Raw genomic sequence first — 22,771 nt, 5'->3', positions numbered from 1 at the left:
TTTATAAAATAGTTAAAATGCAGGTAGAGTGTTCGGAGTCAGGATAGTGGTTTTCTTGGGGAGATGGGAGAGGGCAGTGGTTGGGAGTAGACATAAAGGGTAAGTAAAGACATTTATTGACCTGATGATAGTTACACCGGAGTTAGTTTGCTTTGTGATAGTTCACATGTGCACTTATACTTTTGTACTTTTCATATGTGTTTTCTATACCATACTGTAAAAACTTTTTCAGAAAATGCATAAGCTGTATTGGCCACAATCATCAATCTTTCAGAGAGGGTGTGGTGAATGTGTGTATCTGATTGTATAAAAGATTTCTAACTAAAATACAGACCAAAGATTCAGTAACTAGAGTCGCACAATGAAACTTCATGTGTGCATACCCATTAATATTTTTAATTTTAATGTTGCCTACTGTTTCCACAACTCTTAATGCTAAGTCAGTCTACTTTCTCCTTTTCTTCAGTCTAAGATTTCAATAGTCGTTCTCAGGATGGCTGGTTTTGCCAAGACACGGAAGAGGCTCCATTGGGAAAGGGTCTGAATATAACCGCTAGGCTTTTCAGCAGACAAGCACAAAATTGAGGCAGTTTTTCTTCTATACCAGCAAGACTGGCACCACATCAGTGGCTCAAGCCCTCCGAGTAAGTCCTTGAGAGCAAATGCAGTCAAGGTTGTTTGTCACTAGCCTATCTGAAAACTGTCGAACCTTAAAAAATGTGTTGCATATTCATTAGCGATCACTGTTGCAGACGGTACCTTAAGGCCGTCTCGCAGATGAATGTGTACCTTCAACTGACATTTTTTGGCAAAGTGCACTGTCCATGAATTGTAAATAAACACATCTTGGAAACAGCTGCATAATTTTTTTAGGCCTTCCTGGCTATTCTGTTTTACTAAAGATCTGAACACGATGCATTCATGCTAATCATGTGCCTCTTGGAAAACATCTGCGTATCTTCTTCCTCTGCCGGGTTTTTACTGACTGCACATCTCACGACATGTTTAGAGGCATGTACGGTGGCAGGGGTTTTTTTGCTCTTTAATTTTCTTTTGAACTTTTTGGCCCCTCTTAATAGGAAACAAGCTTTTGTATGGCAAAAGATAGTTTGTAATTTTGGATATATTATATGAGCTTACTTAAGATTTAAGATAAAGTTTTCTGCATTTCAGCTGTAATGCTAATCTATTAACAATCCAATTATGTGTGTTAAGTATTTATGTCAGATATAAAACAGATCTTTTTCACAGTTGAAAAAAATATTGGAATAGATTCTCACAAGGCCAAAAAAATGTTTCTTATTTGTAAGTCTTAAGAAATAGGATCAACTCATCTACCTGGACTATAACACCAGGAACACAGACCAGAGACTTGAAAATAGTTTCTTCTAAGACTTTGACTTATTCTTTATTAACATGAGGACATGAAAATAGGTAAGTTTAGATACCTAAGATACATCTTGAGCAGTTTATTACCGGATTAAAAGGTTTTATTTTTGTCATAGCACTGGATGAATTTGTGACTCCTATTAGAGAACGGATATAGCTTATACTTTAAGCTGGTGCTTTGCAGATATTCCAGACCATAGATTTCATTTTGGGTGCTTGTTAAAAACACATTTGTCTGGGCCCCTACCAAAGATGAATCTCCAGAGGAAACCCTAGAAAACATTACTCATGTAGGAAGCAATCCAAGAGATTCTTACGTTCGAGCATAATGGGCACACATGATTTATACGCTAAACTTTGGATTGTGATATTAAAAATATCAAGGGAATATTATTTAACTATCTATGTCTAAAGGGAATAGGGATGAGATAGAAAGATATGATTATGCCAAAGGCAAAAGTGAATTTCAAAATCTTATTTGAGCAGTTATAAATTCACTTAATAATAATCATTTGGGCAGTGTGTTACATAGTGAGAGATCATGTGCAACTATTGACTTTTTATAAGATTTTGTAGTTTATAAAATAAAATCAGATATATTTACCTAATTAGATGCCATAAAAAACCCTATGAGGTATATGTTATTGTGATCAGTCTCAATTTTCAAGTAAGTCACTTGGAGTTCACAGAAGTTAAGACACTTGATCCAGTTTTTTTTTTTTTTTTTTTTTTTTTTAAGACGGAGCCTCAAGCTGTCCCCCTGGGTAGAGTGTCATGGCATCACAGCTCACAGCAACCTCCAACTCCTAGGCTCAAGCGAGTCTCCTGCCTCAGCCTCCCAAGTAGCTGGGATTACAAGCGCCCGCCACAACGCCTGGCCATTTTTTGGTTGCAGCCATCATTGTTGTTTGGTGGGCCCAGGCTGGGGATTCGAACCCGTCACCTTAGGTGTATGTGGCTGGTGCCTTAGCCGCTTGAGCCACAGGTGCCGAGCCGATCCAGTATTTCTTATAAAATTATCATTTACTTTTAGCATAATCGATGTTGAAATTGCTTTTCTACCCATAACATTACTAGAAGCTAAAGTTGTCATAGGCAACATCATTCCTAGCAAGCTCTTTTTCATGGAATGTTCTAGAGAAAATAATCTCCTGAAATAAAACCCTCTATTCTAAAGCAAAATATCCCCATCATGTTTTTTTCCTTTTTGAGTAGGATTTTTTTGAGCTGCCATTTTTATGCTGGAATCTGGTGGTAATGTATTCTATGCAAGTTCTTCAAGAAAGTATTTGTTTTTGCCTTCCAGGCAGAATGAACATTCTTTTCTACTTATTTATTTAATTTTTAAGGCCAAATTCTCCAGAAGACTAAAGATGGTAGCACATGAATCATAGAATGCAGCTTGTATTTCTATGAGCTGTTCTGCTAATCAACATTAAAGTTCATTGCTGGGGCAAGGGCAGGAATAAAATACAGCAAAGAAAAACAAGTAGGCATTCTAACAGGAGAATCTCCCCTTTAGAGGGAACTCATAATAAAAATTTAACAAATATTCAGGTAAACTCATGACTATGAAGGAGAGACAACAAAGGCAAGAAACAGAATTAAAGCCTAAAGAGACAGAGTGGTTAGAAAAAGAAGAAAATAATTTGTTATTAGGGTCTATTTTAGGGTAGAGAGTTATAAGAGAATATTAGTATTTAACAATTAATCAGCTACATTACATTAAAAATTGATTAATCCACATAATAGCAAAATAGAGCCAATGAAAGAAGAATGGCTTCTAAAGCTGAAGACTGAATTTATATATAGCTATATATTGAATATATATATATATATAACTATATTGTTATATAGTTTATATAACATCAACTCATATGATGATGTTCAAAAAACAATTACTGGCCAGGGCCATTATCTGTGAGGGCTTTGCATGTTATCTCTGCTTCTGTATGGTTTTTACCTAGGTACTCCTCCAAAGATAGGCACATTCGTTTCATTGGTGTGTCTAACTGGTCCTGTCTGAGTGAGTGTGGGTTTGTGTGTTAAGTGTCCCCTGCCATGGAATGTTGTCCCACCTAGGGCTGGCTCCTTCTAGCCCCTGAGCTTCAGGAATATCCTGTGCCTACCTGCCACCCTGAACTGGAATAAATGAACTAGAAAATGAGTGAAACAATCAATACACATGACTGTAAAATAAACATTTGTGAAGTCTATGATAACCATACAAAAGCAAGACAGTGAACAATGTGGCACAAAAGCAAGTAAATCATATTCATTACTATGTTTGAATTACATAGTGGAAGGAGGTGCTGACACAATTTTTACTTTGGAAACATTTTTTCCTTGATTTAATACACCACCGTGACCATCATCACTTACTGATTCATTAAAACTCAGGCCAATAATTATCTTGTTAGTTTTAATTAAACTTTTAAAAATGTATGTATAGCTCACATTTAATGCAATGTTTAATATTAAAGGTGTTGGGAGGCTTTATTGAGAAATTTGGTGATATTTTGTGACCAGAAATATACGACAGGAGCTTAACTCTTGTTTATGCCAATTAGCCTCTGTTTAAATTGGTTTCGTTATACAGCATTTTGCTTAAAGTCAGTTCCCAACAGCCTATTGACAGCATTAACTGAGGGCTTACTATACTATTAAAACTGAACTGAGGAATTCTTATAGAATGCAGAATAAAAGAAGGAAATGAAAAGTATGAAAGTTAAGATAAGATGTAGACAATAAGCCCACAAACAGTATGAAAATTAAGATGTAGACAATGAGCCATATGTTCAAACTGCATGTACTGGAAGATTCAGTAGACAGTGTTGAAAAGCTAATATATTAATGAAGTATTAGACAAACATTTTCTAGAAATGAAAAAAGTTTTGTTTTCAGATGAAGTGCATATACCCTCTGCAAACATTCAGCAGGACTTAGAGAAAGCTATCAGAGCACCACCTTAATGAAACCAAGCACAAAGGCCAAACCTGAAAAGCTTCCAGGGAAAGAGAATAGAAGAGATTGCTTACCAGGAAATAATGGTAATATGGAAATTAGATTTATTTCAAAATTCACTCCAATTTAATGGATAAAGAAGATAATAGAAAAATACATTTTAAGGTAAAGGACTAGAAGGGTTATCATTATTATCATCTCGATAAAGATTCTTTACAAAAATTTGTAAAAATAAGTATCATCTTAAATGATAGTTGATGTTTTATCATTCAAAAGAGTGACAAGAAAAAAGGATTGTTGTCAATGATACTATTTATCAGGTCACTAGAGGCCCAGCCAACACAACAGGGCAACAGGGCAAATTTTATAGGCAATATAGAATGTATATTTGATCTCCAGCAGTGGCAATGTAAGTAGATAATCTGGAGAACATAATTGTCACAGAGACAGTCCAGGAGAATCAGCTGACAAGCTTCTGACACTTAGAAGCTTATTCATCAGGTGTCTAAATAAAATATCAACATACAGAGTAATTAGTTTCCTGTATGTTACCTTTACAAACCAGGAAATAAAATATTAAAAGTCCAAATAAAAACAGCTAATAGCAATAATAAAGGCACCCCTAAGAATAAAGCGAAGTAATGCCCAAAAAGTTTTGGCTTAACATCCTACAATATCTACAATATCTAACACGTTATTTAAGAAACTTTAGAAGAGACGCATAAATGAAAAAATAGAAAATTTCATGGGTGAGAAAATTTATAATTATATATATGTATAAATTCTCAGAAAGCAAATCTATAATATAAAGTCAAACCATTCAAAACCATGGATTTTTTTCTCATCAAAGTCAAGAGGCTGACAGAAATTTATAAGTAAAAACAAATGTATGAATATAGCTAAGACAATACTGGGGAAAAAATAGTGTGGGGACTTGCCCTGTTTACATCAAAGCATTAAACAAACCCCATAATAATTAAATAAGAAGTAAGCCATTATTAACTGAAAAGAGAATAAGTAATAGATAAATAGAAGAAAGAGCCTAGAAATAACTCTTGTTTTGGAATTTACATATAAAATGGATATGTTAAATCAGAGGGAGGATAGATTATTCAGTAAATAAGAAAATAAGTTGGTACATATTCTATGAAAATTTTAAGATGCTGTTTTTTATTCACACAAGTCAAAATAAATTAAAGATATTCATGTAAAAGTAAATTTTTAAACTTTTATGAGACAATATAGAATGCATATTTGATCTTTAAGTGGAGAAACCCTTCTAAAATAAGTGTCATGTCCAAAACTTACGAAGACATATTACTTAGGTCTGATATAGAAATGCCTAAAGCACATTATAAGAAATCAAAGTGGAATGAGAGATCGTTTGGTGCCATAGAGGAAAATGCAATCTACCACTGCTTATATGCCTCCAAAATTGAAGGTATAATGATATCTCAAGTTTTGTATCTTAAAAATATTTATTTAATATATAATTTTTTTCCTGATTTTAATGTTGAAAAGAGGACTTAGGGTTCCTCTGTCAAATACTTCTAGTTTATAAATATTACAGGGCAAAAATAGTAGAAATAATTTATCTAAGCCACTGAGGTATTTATAGTCTCTTAACTTCCAGTAGAGTTTTTTAAAGTTGTATACCCTGCACAATACAGTGTTTGGAATTCTATAATTTCTCATCTGTCATAGTATGTATACTAACTAATCTCCAAGTATTCCATAGTATTTCCACTCTCTGAGAAGCTTTAGAAATATAAGAGATGGCTTTCTCCCTTTGTATAAGCTAATTTTATATGTGAAAGTTGCAAGACTCTTAAAATATTACAGTAAGCATGTAGCTCAAGCATGTCCTCAGGTGTGTGAAGCTGACATATCCACTTATTGGAACAGGGGAGGGCAAGGCAAGAACATAATTATTCCAAATTTCTAGACATTTATTGACCTTAAGAGTTGAGGGTCTAATTATACTTCCCTCATCCAAAACTCATCACTGACATTTCATAACTTGAATGCTGACAAATTTTCATTCAGTTGCTGTCAAATTTGAATAATTATATTTAAGGTGCTTTCTTCTGGAATGTTTTATATATTTTGGAGAGAAATGTTGAAGTCTTAATTTTGGAGGCATTAATTTATCAACAGAATATTTTGAAAGCCCCCAGCAATTACTTCTGAGTGATGGTTAAAGATAGCCTGATAGCCTACTTCATCTTTCCCAGGACTCTATATCTACCCAGGAGTGAGGAGAGTTTTTGAGATATGTTAGTTTTCTTTATCTCTTCAAACAGGCTTGATGGCTCTTTAAAAGTCAAATCTGCAGTTGAGGACTCACTTTTAAGAGGGTATTAGCTCCTACCAATTTTCAGAGAACAAATCGCTCAGGAAGTCACCTGAGGAGAGGAGGCAAGACAGAGTAGGTAATCCTTATAGATATGAAAGATAGTTCTAGATGTTTGCATCTGAACTGCATAAAATCACATCTACAGGCACACAATGTACTGGTAATAAATTGTCTCTGTGTGCAGTTGTTTATTATAAATTTTTCAACTTTTTATTTAGATGTCTTTGGTTTCATTAAATTAAACATTAAGATAAGGATCTCCAGCTGAAGATGAATAGTACAGTATGAGTCTTATGGATGTAAAATAAATTTAGTGTTTTTACACTTCTATTAGCATATTTTAAGTGCTGCCTCAGGAAAGTGCTTGCTTGGCAGTGAGCTGAGCTTTCTGTAACTTGTTATTCAGATGGTTTGCAGGGGGAATGGGGCATGCCTGAGTCTAGCATGGAACTGATCGAAAGGCCATGGGTGCTGAGAGAGATGTACTCCTTAAAGTGTGAAGGCCTTCTCATGGCTTAGGATTTTTTTTTTTTTTTTTTTTTTTTTTGCAGTTTTTGGCCAGGGCTGGAGCAGGGTTTGAACCCACCACCTCCAGTATATGGGGCTGGCACCCTACTCCTTTGAGCCACAGGCACCACCCCTCATGGCTTAGGATTTTCCAGCATGACCATTATCAATACCCACAGATGTGCTCCCAAAGATATGGGAGTCCTTTGGCCTCTCTCATGGACAGTGCTTCTGATTTTCAGTAAATGTCATTTTCTTTCTGTTGCTTTTCTTCTACAACTACTTCAAGGGAACACCATTTGTTCCCAGACTGACAAATCTTTTTCTCTTCTCTATCTATGCTTATCTGATTGTATGGCTATAACTACTACATATTTTGTAAGATAATTTATATCTCTAGTCCCAACCTCTCCCCTGGGCTCCAGCTGATTATTCAATGTTCAACAATTTCTACATTGACATTCACAATTCAATATATCTAAAATAGAGCTCTTGAATCTCCATAGTCTTGCCTCTGTCATCTCCAAGTCACTCAACAGGATCACCATTCAGTTCAGACTTAGGAGTTAGCTTTCAATCCTTTTCACTCTCACAACTAATATATCATCAAGTCCTATGGCCTTCCTCTTTTAAATATATCAAATAATTTATCAAGTAATATGTTCAACTAATATGGCTAAGGATCAAAAAACTTGCCAAAGGCTATAACAGCTAACAAGTTGTACAAGGTCTTTCGTAACAGGTACTGTGTCCTAGTGTACATACTTTCTGGCTCTATTTCTGCTATAGTCCATCCTCCACATAACAACCAAAATGACCTTTAATATGTAAATTATGAGACTGCTGCTTTTGTGAAAATAAAGTAAATGTAGTTTATGCATTGCTTTCACTAAGTACAACAAAACTCCCTTGACAATATATATAAAAGAAATATAAAAAATCTCCAAAAAGTAGGGAAAAGAAGGCAGAGTGGCTAGGGACATCAGGGCCCAAAGAATGACCCAGTTCTAAGTTCCTGGGTTTTCTTTGGCCTTGAATGCCTTTCACCTCCAAGTTTGGGGCATTCGAGGCCAAAGAAAACCCAGGAACTTAGAACTGGGTCATTCTTTGGGCCAACAGGAACAGACAGCAAAACTAAACCAAACTTAACAAATTCCTTTACTCTCTAACATCTTTAGACAATAAGCACTTTCCTTCAGTCATACATCAAAGAAAACAACCGATCTACACCAGGAATGACCAAGATCCTACATACCTATCTTGGCTCAGCTGTAATGAGGTGCCTAAAGCCCCCTACCAAGGTGTTGGCAGAGAAGCCAAGTAGGAGCCAGGACTTTCATTCCTGTATCCTGCCAAACTAAGCTTCAAAATTGATGGGTAAGTCAAATCTCTTGCAGATATGCAAACACTGAGGAAATTCACCACAATAAGGCCACCTCTAGAGGAAATACTTAGACCTATTCTACACACTAGTGATCACAATAGACCACCAGCAAAGTAAACACCCAGAAGCTAAAGGTCAAAGGTTCATAGGATAAAACTATACAATGGACTTTCACAAAATAAGATGAATATAATTCCACCACACTTATCAATTCTCTCAATAAGTTTTAATGGCTTAAATTCTATACTGAAGAGGCACAGGCTGATTATATAAAAAAGCAGAAGCCATCTATATGCTGTGTCTAGGAAACACATTTAGCCTTGAAGGACAAATCAAGACCCAGGGTTAAGGTATGGAAAAGAGTATTGCAAGCATATGGAAATCAGAAGAAAGGAAAGGTTGCAATTTTAGTTTCAGATGCAAGCAAATTTAAAGCAACTAAAGTTAAGACAAAAATGGACACTTTATACTGCTCAAAGGAAGAATACAACAAGAAGACATTTCTTTTGTTTTTTTTTTAATGTCTTTAAATGGCATTTATTGGAATGCAAAGATGACATTTCAAATGTAAGACATAAGAAAGAGAGTAATAAAGTAAACCCAGCCTGGAATTCTTTCTCATATAGTTCACTAATGCTTCTCACTAATGGAAATTTGGAATATCATTTCTTAGTTTTTGTTGGCTCCTAATATTCAATTCTAATATTTGGATATTTGATTTATTTCTTTTTTTTTTAAGAAGACATTTCAATTTTAAATATTTATGCACCCAACTTAAATGCTCCCAGATTTATGAAACAGACCTTGATGGGTTAGAGCAATATGATATCCCATAACACCATCATAGCCAGGAACTATAACACCCTTATGACAGAACTGGACAGATCCTCTAAACAGAAACGAAACAAAGATATAAAGGACTTAATTGTGACTCTAAAACAAATGGGATTAATAGACATATACAGAACACACCATCCCAAAGTTAAAGAATATACATTTTTCTTGTTAGCCCATGAAACATATTCCAAAATAGATCACATCCTAGGATATAAGTCAAACTGCAACAAAATTAAAAGAATAGAAATTAGACCTTGTATCCTCAGACCACAAGGCAATAAAGCTGAAACTCAACTCAACAAAAACATTTATCCCCATACAAAGGCATGGAAATCAAACAACCTTATGCTGAATGATAGTTGTGTTCAGGAGGACATAAAAAAGAAAATTCTTAAATTCCTCAAACATAACAACAATGCAGGCACAAGTTATCAAAACCTGTGGCATATAGCAAAAGCAATCTTAACAGAGAAATTTATCACATTAGATACCTACATTTGAAAAACAGAAAGAGAGCACATCAACAAACCCACGAACCATCTTATGGAATTGGAAAAAGGACCACTTAAGCCCAAATTCAACAGAAGAAAACAAAATTATATCAGAGATTAATGAAATTGAAAACAAAAGAATCATTCGGAAAATTAATGAAACAAAAAATTGGTTCTTTGAATAAATAAATAAAATTGATAAACCTTTGAACAGATTAACTAGAAACAGAAAAGTAAAATCTCTAATAACCTCAATCAGAAATGGTAAAGGGGAAGTAACAACAGATACCACAGAGATCCAAGAGATTATCTCTGAGTGCTACAAGAAACTCTATGCCCAGAAATTTGACAATGTGGAGGTAATGAATCCATATCTGGAATCACACCTTCACCCTTGACTTAACCAAGGAGAAATAGATCTCCTTAACAGATCAATTTCAAGCATTGAGATTGAAGAAACAATAAAAAATTCTCCCAACGAAAAAAATACCCTGGTCCAGATGGCTTCATACCAGCATTCTATCGAACCTTTAAAGAAGAGCTTATACCCATACTGCAGAAATAATTACCAAAAATTGAGAAGGAAAGAATCTTTTCTTACATGTTCTAGGAAGCAAACATTACCCTGATACTAAAACCAGGAAAAGACTCAACTAAAAAAGGAGACCTTCAGACCAATTTCAATAAAATTCTAGCCAATAAATTACAGCTACACATTAAAAAAAATCATTCATCACAATCAAGTAGGTTTCATCCCAGGGATGCAAGGCTAGTTTAACATACACAAGTCCATAAACATAATTCACCTAATTCACCATATCAACAGAAACAAAAACAAAGACCATATGATCCTCTTAATTGATGCAGAAGAAGCATTTGATAAAATGCAGTTTCCTTTTCTAATTAGAACACTTAAATATATAGGCATAGGTGGCACATTTCTTAAACTGATCAAAGCCATCTATGACAAACTCACAGCTAATGATGGAATGGAGTAAAACTGAAAGCTTTTCCTCTCAGAACTTGAACCTGACCAGGTTGTTCTCTATTGCCACTACTGTTCAACACAGAGCTAGAATTTCTAGCCAATACAATCAGGCAAGAGAAGGAAATAAAGGGCATCAAAATGGGGCAGAGGAGGTCAATTATCACAGCTCAATTTACAATCACCAAAATGTGGAAACAACCTAAATGTCCAACAACCCAGAAATGGATCAACAAGCTGTGGTATATGTATACCATGGAATACTATTCAGCCATTAAAAAAGATGGAGACTTTACATCTTTTGTATTAACCCAATTGAAGTGGAACACATTATTCTTAGTAAAACATTACAAGAATAGAGAAGCCAGAATCCAATGTACTCAATTCTAATATGAAGGCAGTAGGTGATCTAATACAAGGTGGAGGTTAGAGGGGACAGAGCGTGGGAAGAGGGGAATGGGCTATCACAGTGTAAGGCACATGTCGTGGGGGTGGGACTCAATTATATGAGTGACTGCACTAACACATGCAATCAGTGTAACCTAATTCTTTGTGCTCTCACTGAATCCCAAATAACAACAAAAAAAGTCTCTCATTATATCTAAAAGATGGAAGATCTCAAACTGAATGAAAAGAGCCAAATTAACAAAGAAGGATTTTAAAGCAGGCAAAAATGCTTCAATAAGCAGTTATTAACTGCTTATTTGAAGAAAAAAAAAGAAGAAAAAGGAAAAAAAGGAAAGTCTCAGCAAGGAAATACAATATATTAGAAGGAACCAAATCAAATTTTTTAGATTTTAAAAATACAATAAGAGGCTCGGCGCCTGTGGCTCAAGTGGCTAAGGCGCCAGCCACATACACCTAAGGTGGTGGGTTTGAATCCAGCCCGAACCCACCAAACAACAATAATGGCTGTAACCAAAAAAAATAGCTGGGCATTGTGGCGGGCGCCTGTGGTCCCAGCTACTGGGAGGCTGAGACAGGAGACTCGCTTGAGCCCAGGAGTTGGAGGTTGCTTTGAGCAGTGAAGCCATGGCACTCTACCCAGGGGGATAGCTTGAGGCTCTGTCTCAAAAAAAAAAAAAATACAATAAGAAAAACAAAAACAAACAACACAACAACAACAACAACAATGAAAAGAACTCCAGAACTCTCAGTGAATTGGCTCCACAGAAGAATGGTAGGAAGGACAAAATAATCAATGAACTTGAAAATAGAATAATAGAAATTTCCCAGTCTAAAATAAAAAATGAGAGAAAGGGAGAAAATGGACTGAAAAAAAGAAATCAACAAAGCTTCAGAGCCCTGTGGTACTATAAGATCAAATATTTATCTTTTCACAATCCAGCTACTTTGAAAAACAACATAGGAGTTTCTTTACAACCTAAACTTCCAAAACCATACAGGTGAGCAATTGCAGTTCTGAGTATTTGTCTTAAAGAAATGAAAACATATGTTCACACAAAACCCTGTATATGAATATGTATAGCAGTTTTACTCCTAAAAGACAAAAACAGATAGCCTTCAATATAGGTGAATGGTTAAACAAATCTAATAGAGAGCATAGCATATTACTCAGCAATAAAAAGAAGCTAACTATTGATACACTGAACAATCTGTGTGAACTTGAACTTCCAGACAATTATGTTGAATGAAAATTGACAATCCCAAAAGGTTTCATACCTTCTGATTTCATTTCTTTAATATTCTTGCAGAACAGATTAACGTTGCTGGGTTATAAGGAAAAGGTGTGGAATCCTTGCAGTGATGACTGTATTCCTTTACTATATCAATGCTCATATGCTGATTGTGATATTGTTTTATAGTTTTGTAAGATGTCACCAAGGGGAGAAATTAGGTTGGTGATACATGGGTTCTCTCTGTATTATTTCTTAAAACTGCATGTGAATGCAAAATTATCTCAAAATAAAATGTTTAATTAAGGAACACCAAGTTGTAAATCATTTCACTAAGAATCCTTCAATAGTTTCTAGATTCATCCCCTGGGCCACAAAATCCTAACAGATAGCTCCAGCTATCCTCTCCATGTTCACTCCTTTGCTCTTCCTCTTACTAAGGTGGCCTCAAGGTGTCCTTAATCCCCTCTAACACACATCCTGTATCCACTATGAACAGCTTCCTCACTTAGTTTAGGCATCTGTTCAACTGTCAGTTACTTAGAGACGCCTCCTCTATCACCCTATTTAAAGGAGAGTTCTTCCTCAACCTCAGCAGGGCTACTATCCTCTTCCTTCCTCTTTCTCCCTCCCTCCTCCTCTCTTTCTCTCCTGCTTTCTCCTCTACATACTCACTATAATTGCTCAACGTTGAATAAGTTATAATTAATATCCTTTCTATCCAAGTGATATAAGATTGTATTTTACTTATAAAAATTAGAATATTATATTAAAAATACCTAAGGTCCTATGACCTTTAAACTAAACCTATGTCTTTTCCGTACTTCTCTGTTAGGTGTATTTATTGTCAGTGGTTTTTCTACAGATTTTTTAATATATATCTAATATAGGTTGTATAGTGTTACATTTCCGCTTTTATTGTCTGTAAGTAGATGCTAACATGTGCTATGCATTGTCTCGCTACTTGCTTTTTTTCAGAGATATGTGTTGCATATCTATTCATGGTGGTATGTATAGCTATCATATCATAATTAGTGATATGTAGATTAAATGCTACCCATTTTATTTAGCAATTTTATTTATCTAATGGAATAACAGACATGTCCCTCAATTTCATTTTTGTTGTTGTTATTTAACATAATGATTAGCTAAACATTTTTGTATATGTCTCTTTGGCATGTCTGTGATAACTAGTTTGTAATTTGTTTTAATTTCCAAGATAGTACAATGTACAATGACTGATTATGTGAATTTTAAAGATGAATACATTTTTCTTGCTAATTTTGTTGTTGATTTCTAATTTTTTTTAAACATAGCCAATGAATAAATATTGTAAGATGCTATTTTTTTGAACTGAGTTTTTCTTTATAGCCTGGTACAATTTTTTTATTGTGCTAAAGTCTATGATGCAGAGTCTTGTATGTTTCTGTCTATGGGTGTGGTGGTGCAAGTATACATGATTGTGTGCTTAATGTGATATTCAAATTAATTTTCTTTTCTATTTTATCTATTGACTTCTAACAAGTATGTGTTATCTTTTCCTACTCTGGACTATGGACTTATCCATTTCCACTGGGAAATACCAGTTAGGTTCTTCCTTTATAGATTTTGAACTTATGATGCTAGATGTGTGAAATATATGATTTTTAAATTTTCTTATTGGATTGCTGATTTATCAATATGTCAGCCTCCTTAAAAAGCTATCTCTGTTAAAAATTTTGCTTTCAAATCTCTTTGTTTCTGCTATTGCCACACTAGCTTTATTTTGTTAGCTTTTTCCCTTTATTTTCAACTTTCTTGTGTCATTTTTATAAATGTATGTCACTTTAAAATAGAATATGGTCAGATAATTCATTTTAACAATTTTTAAAATGTCTTCTAAAAGATGAGATAAGCACATTAATATTTACTGTCCCCGCTGATATCTTGGTAGCTTGCTTTGTGTTCTTTATTCAATCATGTTATGTCATAGTTTCTTTTGTCTTTGCTTCTGGAGTTTGTTTTTATTTGTGTTTGCATGTATTCTAAATTGAAAATGATATTTTATTTCTTCTATTCTTCTTATGTTCCCTTTTTACTTTAGCAGAAATGTTCAAACTTATGCTGTTTAAAACAAAGATTAAAATTATTAAGTATCTGTAAACCTTAAAAGGCATCAATTGTGCTTGCATCCTTTAATTTCTACTCTTGTGCCTTGCCCCAACCCCAGACACCTCTCATCTTCCCCTATATATACACACAAACATATAAATGTATAATTCATACTTAGAATTTCTACATTGATAATATCCTTAAATTTTGTTCCCATTTTATGTGTAAATGTTTTGATAATCAGTACTTAATTAAACTTTACAATAACGTTGAATAAATAACTAGCCATTACTTCCTGCATTCTACTGTTTTCTCCTGGATTATTTTTTCTACTTACTAAGGTAACTTATCCAAAAATTCTTTTACAAATATCCCTGCAGGGCAAACATTTTGAAGGCTATTAGATTAAAAATGCCCTTTTATTAGCTCTACTCTCTTTTTTTGAGAAAGGGTCTCACTTTGTTGCCCTCAGTAGAGTGCCATGGCGTCACACTCTTGAAGTAGTTTGTCTTTTTGTAGTATTCTAAGGGTGTGAGAGGGCTAGAAAGTTGGTCTTTGGGCTCAGTTGCTGCTCTAGTTCTAGAGATCACCAGTGAGTTATTCACACCTGCTCCCTCACACAGCCTCTTTCCACCTATAGCAGATGCACATGTTGCCTCATTCTCAATCTCTCTCCCTCTAAGAAGGGGTAAGGGATGTGCATGTGTGTGTTTACATGCATGTGTGTGTGTTGAAGTTGTGCCTATGTGTGTCGGCAGTGGTGGATGCACGAGCATCTGTCTTTCCTGGGTAATTGAATATAGAACACACAGAAAGTGCTAATGTTGCTGCAGGGAAAAGTGGGAGGCACAGAGCAGCTCAACCATCAACCTAATGATGTTGCTCATTTTATTTTCCTACATGCTTTCCATTAGAGGCTGATGCTGCACCCACAAGAGGCTTTTGTTATTTTGCTATGGCAGATATGTAATTGAGCTTAACACTCTCTCAGCTGATTGCCTTTAACATAAGGTTTTCAATATGAACATGAAGACAAGGATCTCAGCAATGGCAATAAGCTACCAGGCGCGAATGGGGCTCGAAAACCTCTTTAGACACACAATGTAATGCCCTAAGCTAATTCATTTTCTTTGCATCTTATATTCTCTTATTCTTTCAGACTATTGCTCTATTGTTATTTGATGCCCTTTAGTGCTACGCTCATCTTATCACTGAGCTTTACTACTTTCCCATGACTTAAATTTTGAAAAATGATAAAAGAGGAAACTCTATAGAAAGATGGTATTTATAAAAATTATCAGGAAGAATAAAAGGCATACAATTACACAGGTGAAAAGTGATGTGAAACAAATTTACATTTTCTTGTTTATTTAATTACATTTATTGAAGATGTTTTATTGTCCCTCACAGTTCTAGGTTCTAGGGATAAATTAATGCAATGATTCTCAGCCTTCCTAAAGCCTACAATTACGCCTAATGTTACAAAGGGGCCACAAGTACAGGTTGAGAACCGCTGAATTAATGGATAAACAGTAAAGTGAATGTGGTCTCATATTCTATGGGTAAAGACAGAGATTATAATCTAAGTAAAAAATTCATTATTTATAATATTGCATCAAATCACATAGTTGCTTCTGAATTCAGGTTTATTGATGTATATTTATTTTTCTTTAACTTTGCATTCATTTTTCTTTTGATTTGCTATCGCTATGTAGTATGGGGAAACTCCATGAGTCTTTGAGAAATAAATGCTTCATTAATAATAATGAATCCATTTTCCACATCCAGCCAAAACGATCTATTAAAAACATAAGTCTTGGTGGCGCCTGTGGCTCAAAAGAGCGGGGCACTGGCCCCATATACCACAGATGGCAGGTTCAAACCCAGCCCTGGCCCCAAACTGCAAAAACCTAAGTCTGATGGTATTGGCACATTGCTCAGCACCTTTCAGTGGTTTGTCATTGTTTTTAGGATAAAAGCCCAATATGGGATAAGGCTTTCAGGTCGGGCAAAGTCTAGCCTCTGCTGCCTTCTCCTTCCACCTCAGATCATGCTGTTCCCCTTTATTCTTAACTCTACTCATTTTGACTTTCTCTCAATTCTCAAACTTGCCGCATTTCAGTCCAGTCTGGGTCCTGTTAGTTCAGTCTGGATGGTCCTCAGTCATTCTCTGAGGCTATCCTTAGTCAAAACTATTAAAAAGTTGTCATAGTAGCCTGTCCTGCTTCACATTATTTATCACATATGAAAGGCATACTTAGTTATTTATGTCTGGTTTCTATAGGTAGACTATTAATTCCAAAAGGTCAGGGACTATTCTTTCTTGTGATCATTGTTTTATTCTTAGAACTTAGCATAGGTCATAATACATTATAGATAACTCAGAAAATATTTTTTGACGAACTCATTAATTCAATTTTCAGAAGGCCTAGTATATGCAAAACATTGTTTCTGTGTATTTAAGTAATGTGTTAAAACTTCTATAGATCAAGATGGACTCAGCCATGTTTTCTTTTCAATGGGAAGAGAAGTCTAACTTCAGAGAAATGATGACATGCACTTTAGCATCTGCTCTTGGATGAAGTATGAAATGACTTTTTGAGAAAGAGAAATTCTTTAGTATTTCTTGAGTGTTCTGATATTGACTTCCCAAAATTGAACTACAGTATAAACCAAGGGTCCCCTGATGGAATGATCACTCAGCCTTTGTTCCTTTCATTTTGTTTTACTTTCAAAAAGCCCTCTGGACATCTATCAAAACTACAAAGTGGAAATTGATTAGCTTCATTTAACACCACATCCCGCTGCAAAGGCCTCACATCCAGGACCTTGTCATTTTAAATTCTTCTTATTTTAATACTTTTCCCGACTTCAAAATCTTAGAGTTGTAGATAGCTAAAGGCTTCCATTGCAAATCTCTCAAGATCTAATTCTTCGACATTCTTTGACAATATCAAAATCCTGGTGTTCTAGCAGCTACAGGAATACAAACTTTCTCTGATTCTTTATCTCAAATCTCTGATGAAATCATACTGATGAAATCAGGAAGGCCATAGGCAACAGACGCTGACTCTGGGCTTTTAGCAAGGGTAGAATTCCTTTGCATCAGCTGACATTGTCTTGTGGGCTAGTTGTAATTTTAAATTTAAAAGGCAATAAATGTCTTCTGATTTTCACTCAAATTTCAAAAGACAAAGACAGGAAACCATAAAGTAATTTCCTCATAGGAAACAATCTTATAAAAGAACCAATTATCATTTTTTATATACATATATTTTGTTTATAAATATGGAAGTCTGTGGATGGAGTTTTCAGTTTTCATATTGAGTTAAAGAAACTATAAACTTTACAGGTGGGATTCATTATAGATCTTGGAGCAAAATATGCACATTTTGATGTATATCACAGGTACCACACTAAGAAGCTATTCTTCTTGTTTTATTGATGAAATCGTCTTCTTTGATGTTTCATAGATTTTCTACTACAAACATGTTGGGTTTTTTTGAAATTTTAGTCCAGAAATGTATCATTCGTTATTTTGATGACTAAAATAAGAGTATTTCCTATCAATGACTATAAATATTTGTTTTTTTTTTAATTTATAAAATAATATTCTATATTGCATTGTTTTAGATTTATAGAGGGAACTTATTACCTGCTTGATACTTAGCATTCAATTTTGTAAAAATTACGTTCTGTGTATCTTGCTTAATTGAGGTTTGTATATAATTTGTATGTGACCAGCTAGGTCAGAAACTTTTTCATTTTGATGCTGACTTGGGGTGGTAGTGTCAAGAATTACTTAATGACCTAACACAACTAGCAATAGAGGTCAGTAATTATATTTACATTATAAGATATGTACAGCTCTTTATTTATTAAATTGACCTCTAACTCAAGAAAGAAAATTATATATGTCCTCTGTGATAGTGTGCAGACAGTAAATCATAGTATCACTGTTCCTTTAGCTGAATTAGCATTCTACTGTTGTCTGTTTTCAGTGTTGTGATTATGGTGTTTGGAGCTTTGTGTAATTCAATTGTCAAAACTTGGCCATTTCTTTAATTTGTTATTGGGCAGTTCATTGGGCAATTTTGTAAAGTATTATTATACAAGGAGTTCTAGCCCTGCAAGAGCTCTCTTGAGGCCAAATTTCATTCAAGAATATAAATGTTATACATTTAATCATATAATGGAAAGCATCCTTGCATGGGGGGTTCCTTGTATAATAATAACACAGCAAAAGGAAGTGAAAATAGAATAATTACCATTTACTAAGCAACTGCCGTGGACAAAGCCCTGTGTTTGGTAACTAAGAGGTGTGATCTTTAATCCTCAAAGCAACCCTAAAATAGAAATATCGAAACAGGCTTCATGTTACATATGAGAAACTGAGGCACAGATTTCTTAAGTAACTTACCTGTTGTCACCCAGCTAGTAGATAGAGAACCCTACCATTGAAGCATCTGTGATGACATGGATGCTTTCTTACCTCTTGGAGTCTTAAATTTGATGCCATTTATTTTTACTATGGAGGAGTTTGTTTCTCTGCTTATAAAAGGTGTTTGGTTTTATTGTATTATATGGTGTGACTATGATGTCTTAGATGTCAAGTTAAAAGAAAACTTTTTTGCCCCTTAGAAATATATTAAAAATTTTGTTTACTCAAAAGGGGCTTTTATCATTTTTCGTGTTAAGAAGCAATTTATGTCTTCTATTATAAACTTAAATCTTTGCTTTCAGATCAGTGATTATGAATTTGAGACAAATATCCCATCAAAGAGATAATAATGACCCTCAAAAGAGGTTCATGTACTAATCCCTGGTACCTGTGAACATGTTAAGTGTCAGGGAAACCAGCCCCAACATGCTGGCAATCTACTTCCTAGTGGCCTGGTGAGATGAAAAACTGATGGAAAATTATTATGAAAGTTATAGAGAATTAATAGAGAAATAAAAGACAAAGACAAAGAGATAGTTTTAAGAGCAGTGGGGATTCGGGAGGCAGCACACACTTCTTTGTGAGGCTTCCAGTGTGCCGCCCTGAGTATCAGCCTAGCACTGTATTTATTTCACACATCAGGGTTATAATCATAAATCTCATGAAGGCACAGCAAACAATCCCATCATGGTTCTTGCTGCACTTGCATTTCTACTAACTAGACTACTCTACAACTAATTACATTAATTGCATGGATTTACTTGCTACTTTTTATTGTTTTAAGGTATTATGATCTTAATACAAACAGAGTCTTGATAAGGTAGCTAATTAGAGGTTGACTCAAGGACCAAATCCTAGCTGACCCACAGTCACACATCACAGATGTGATATTTTTATACTCTAACAGCCTTGTGTCCAGACAGATAGACTCCTCTGGCCCAAAAGAGGTGACAGAAGAAAAGAGATATTTCATCGCCTTATCTGGTCTGGAGCAAGTCTTCCCGTGTTGGACAAAGTTTAAAGATTCTGCATTCCTAACTCCTAAAAAGCAGTCTCTGGGATCACACAACCCCACCCTGGCAGAATACAGCCTCAGGGCCTCCAGCCAGCTGCCCTGAGGCAGCTGTGAGGGGAGGAGAGAGATTCAACTGATTCACTACAGGCTTCAGAATATTAAAGTGATAGAGTCTAGCACTTTACCCTCAAAGCCAGGAAATTGCATCCAAATCAATTCTCTGATACTGTCTCACTTTGTCAATATTCTGTTCCCTATTCCTAATAATATTGCTAATCTACTAATAATTAATAATTGAATATTGGTTTCAAACTTATAAAATCATTACTACTAGTAATTCAAGCCCATCAAGATATGACTCTTCCCTTAAGTATTCCCACATGGACTCTTCATTAAGTTAAGGACTTTCAGATTAATTAAGGACTTTCAGATGGGAAGATTATCCCTGGGCACAATGTAAACACAAGCATCCTTAAGAGAAGAAAAAGCCAGAAGAAGATGAGGTCAGAGTCAGAGAGAGAGATAGTGGATGATGCTACCAGGCTGGCTTTGAAAACGAAGGAAGGAGCCAGGAGCCAAGGAATTTAAGCAGCCCCTAGAAGCTGGAAAAGGTGAAGAAAACAGATTCTCTTTTAGAGCTCCCCAAAGAAATGCAGCCTTAAGCTGTGTTTCAAACTTCTAATCTCTGAAATGAGGAAGTAACACATTTTTGTTGTTTTCAGTAGTGTGCTCTAGTAAGTAGTATCAGAAATGAATGAAGATGCTACTGATTTAACCTTAATAATACATGTGGAATCAGGCTTAGATTTAAGCTTGTCTGTTCAATGGGAGCCCAAAAATTCTATGTAGAAGATTCAGCAATGTTACTGAATGAGGGAGGTAGGAGATTTATACTGATACTGCCCTCACATAGAAATCCTCTTTTTTTCTTTAATGAAGTTACTGTTTTCCTCTTTCTTGTTTATTTTAATTTTTTATTTTTGCTTTGTTTTTATCTTATAAGCTTCTTGATTTGGGAGTAAGTAAAATTATACTTGAGTTTTCTCTGGCTAAAGGGTGCTGTGAGATACAATTTGATAAATATGAACTCCTGGTAGGGCAGTTATGACTCAGTAGGCTTCTCAAAATTGATAGTGAGTCTAAAAAGTATGTCCTGTTCCCTACCTGATTTGAGAATTATTGTGAGTGTATGGAGGGGTGGTCAATGATAAAACACAATGTGAACTCTGAAGTACTATGTACTTTTTAGTCTCCTAATTACATTGTCAATAAATTGAATGCAAAATATTGAAACATACATCCATGGAGTAAGTGACACTTATGTTAGTGTTAAAAAATTCACTTTTAATTGTTTCTTCCTCTCTCATCAATCCTGCCCATGAACAGCCAGGTCCAGAATGGTTTCCTATGTCCATCTCACTGTACCCTTCTTCTGGAGCCTTGTCCCTGCTTTCCTGTGACCTGGGAAGGCAATCCAGAGACTTTTTTCAGTTGCAACCCTCCCTTGTGTTTCCAAATTCCCTGTAGTTAAAAAAGCCACCCCTGACTGACTCTCCATTGTGACTCATTCTTATGCTGAGAGGTAGAAAGAATGTCAACCAACATTTTACTCATTCTATTCACTATCTTCCTGAGATTCATTTTGTTTTTAGCTCTCACATATGAGTGAGAACATGAGATACTTATCTTTCTGGGTTTATTGCACTTAACATAATGACCCCAGGTTCCATGCATGTTGCTGCAAATGATAGGATTTCATTCTTTTTTATGGCTCAGTGATAATGTATTGTGTATGTGTGAGAGCCAAACTAGCTCCATTTTGTTGTTTACAGCACAAGCTCCATTCTTGGCTGTTTACAGCACAAGCCCCATTCCTAGCTGTTTACCACATAGCCCTTCCGCCCCAACCTCTGCCAGTGAAACCTGCAGGACCACTCCCTGCTGACTTCTCCCACCACAGGTTGCACAGCCACTGCACTGTAAACTGAGTCACCTTAGGCAAATAGCTGCTATAATAAACAATAAGTTTCTATTACCTTGAAACACAGGTAACCAGGTTGCACCAACTCTAGCCCCCGGTTAAGGGACCCTCCACCCCTCACCTGTACCAATCCAAATTCACCTTTACTAGTGAAATCATCAGCTACCAATGCAAATCCTCCTTTACTTCCTCCTTTACTAATGAAATCACCAACCACCAATGAAAAGTGTACTCGTATCCAACCCTACCCCTCTTGCTTTCTGTACCTCATAAAAACTTCCTCCACCCCAGGTTCGGGGCTCATCCTAGGCTTGCATGCTGGGAGAGTCCAGACTGGTCTGAATAAACTTCATCTCATGCCTTTTACATTGGAGCGTGTCTCGAGTTTGTCTGTTGAGGCTATTTGGGGGGAATTTTCGGACCTAACATATGTATCACATTTTCTTCATCATTTTTTCATTGATTGATACTTAGGAGTAGGTTAATGAATACAAAAATATATTAGAAGGAATATTGGAAGCACAGTAGGGCAACTAGGGTTAATAATAATTCAAAATAACTGGAAGAGTAGTTTTGGAATGTTCCCAACACAAAAAAATGATAAATATTTGAGGTGACAGATATCCAAATTACTCAGATACGATCATTGTGCATTGTGTGCTTGTATTAAAATATCACATGCTATTATGGATC

This window comes from Otolemur garnettii, unplaced genomic scaffold (genome assembly GCF_000181295.1).
Source record: "Otolemur garnettii isolate 467f Iridium unplaced genomic scaffold, OtoGar3 scaffold00131, whole genome shotgun sequence".
In the NCBI taxonomy this organism is placed as follows: domain Eukaryota; kingdom Metazoa; phylum Chordata; class Mammalia; order Primates; family Galagidae; genus Otolemur; species Otolemur garnettii.
This window is presented reverse-complemented; position numbering follows the sequence as displayed.